This window comes from Xenopus laevis, chromosome 6L (assembly GCF_017654675.1).
Source record: "Xenopus laevis strain J_2021 chromosome 6L, Xenopus_laevis_v10.1, whole genome shotgun sequence".
Taxonomy (NCBI): domain Eukaryota; kingdom Metazoa; phylum Chordata; class Amphibia; order Anura; family Pipidae; genus Xenopus; species Xenopus laevis.
The window spans coordinates 53463916-53466522 of NC_054381.1; the positions used below are offsets into that span (position 1 = coordinate 53463916).

General features: G+C 37.6%; 1 pseudogene; it reads left to right on the forward strand.

The window, feature by feature from the left end:
• The first annotated feature begins 824 nt into the window (after positions 1–824).
• LOC108705551 lies at positions 825–1554 on the forward strand (annotated as a pseudogene).
• Positions 1555–2607: the final 1053 nt, after the last annotated feature.

Consider the following 2607-nt stretch of genomic DNA (forward strand, 5'->3'; position numbering starts at 1 on the left):
TTTATCACCTGTTGAGTGGAACACTGTTAAAAGAGTCCAAGAACGTTTTGACAGCCAGAACAGCAACCCAAGTTCCCAGAAATCTCATCAGTAACAAAATAATGCTCAGGGGCTTCTCCACAGAAAACCTGCGTGCATACACAAAATTATTTTTTAAGGAACCTGATATTCACAATTGTGTAGTAAAGCACCTTGAAGCAATTCACAATTTCAGTAGCTTGTGTTCAGTACCCACTTTTCTGCTGGATTGTTTTCAAGTCTTATGAGCACTTTCACTCTATTAAAGTGGACCTCTCACACAGACATAAAAAGCTGTATAATAAGTCCTTTTCAAATTAAACATGAAATCAAAATTATTATTTTTTTATTTTATTAGTGTTCATAGCTGTTGTATACACATTTAAAAATCTCAACTGTCAATCAAATATTGCTTGCCCCTCCCCTATGCCTTAGCTTTCCATTCAGCACTTCCTAGATGTCACTGTTCTCTCCACATTCTCTTAACCATTTAATTGTGTAGCCAGGGCATGGGGATGGACATCAGGTCCCCCCATTCTGGTGCACAAACAAGATTCTGAGATAATGCAAGGTTTGCCTTAATAAAAGTGTCCACAAAATGGCTCCTGCCTGCTTGCTATAATTATGAATTCCCAGACTGAAGGAAACAAGATTCAAATCATGTATAAAGTGTAATTAAAGTTCATTTTGCTTGACTTCCATGATAAAATAGGATTTGCAATAATTATTTTTGGGTGACTGAATTTTCAAGCAGCTCAGTAATATTAACAGACATCTTTTTACTTGTTAGTGAAGTTTATATGAACATGCCAAGTAATGCATTTTTCAGTAGAAGAGCCAGTAGAAGCCAATCGGAGACTTTTAAAAATTGCAAGGACATATAATGGTCAATAAGTAGGCTTGCTTATTCACGGATGAAAAGGTCCAAGTTTGTCTTTGCTCAGGATGCAATCACCTCTATAAGTATATCTGAGAAGGATCTCAGACAAATGAAAGAGTACAGTGAACTAGGTGATTATTCATCTTTTGAATTTTTTCATATGACCCTGCAGTCCTTTACAACCTTGTTTCTTGTGATTGATGACAAAACTAGCAGAATATTTCAACCAGTGCACTTACACAGAAGATAAAGAACTTGGCAATTCTCCTTGGTCATGTATATGTGCATGTAGAGACAGCAAAGGAGATCCTTTCAAGAATAATTTCCACCTGTAGTTTATCAATCTTTTTGTCTGTGGCTTCCTCTCTAAAACAAAACAGAGCCTTTAAAAGAACTTGGTGCCCCCATCAATACTCAAGATCAAAAGAAAAGCAATAACTTCACCAATGTGTTAAATCCCACCTAAAAAGCCTACCTTGATCCCCATTTCTGGAATATAACCATGTACATGCATTAACTCACTTTATTTGGATGGCACGGTGCATTTGTGAAACACAGAGTGAGAAAGTGGGAAAACTAGCAGCCAAAGTAAATTAGCATTTAGAAAGGTAACAGTTGGCAACTAAGTTTTCATTTAGAAAATGAAAGCATTAATAGCTCTCAAGAGACTTTAGTTTACATGAGATGCTGTGTAAAAACATAATAAATAAAAGAAGCCTTGTATTATTATTATATTCAAGTGACAAAGAGCTTCACAGGACTCCAAACATGTAGTGCTGAGAATAAACACAGAAGTTTGAGCAGTTAACCTGCAGTGTCGCCTGTTCTTGCTTAACTACAACTCTCTTGGATGTTATTTAGCTTTTCTATTTCATTGATTTAAATTATAAATGACAAGTGCACCTTTGTGATAGTGGAAAGTGAAATGATCATTGTGTCACATTCACAGTGTATTATTGCAGTAGCACATTTCAGTTTTGAGTTCAGTTCCTGTTATGAACAGTAACACTAAAGAATGCTGAAAAAAATAAGGATGACTTCTGAGTAATACTTTTACCTAAACATAAAAGGTAAAATCTCCTCTTCTTCGAGGCGACTAATCTCCCCGAACTGCCTCCCGTCGGCTAGAATAGAAATCACCGATGGGATGGCACTTGGATCGCTTCGTTTTCCAAAGTTGCCCGAAGTTTCCTCATGATGCAACTTCGGAAAATGAAGAGCACAGATTGCCATCCCGCTGGCGATTTAAATTCTTGCCGGCAGGACGCAGTTCAGGGAGATTAGTCACCCCGAAGAAGAGGAGATTAGTTGCCTTGAAGAAGAGGAGATTAGTTGCTGGGTGACTAATCTCCCCGAATCTGAGCGCGTGCCCTTACCCTCAGAGTGAGAGTTATAAAACAGTTACGTTGTAATAGTGTGATAGTAATTAGTCTTTCAAATCAAATTTACATGTAAGACTTATGGAAATGGCATACAGTGTACTGGGTAATTTCAGGCACTGTGTCCATCATTTTTAGATGATCAGAAGGCAGTAACAAATCACTTGAGATAAGAGATCATGCATTTTAGAAAATGGGTGTATGTTAGATTATTAGCGATGGGCGAATAAATTGGTCAGACACAAATTTGTGGCGAATTTCTGCGTTTCGGGCAAAGGGAATTAATTCTTGAAGCTGTGGTGACAATTCCCAGGCGAAAAATCCAGCGTG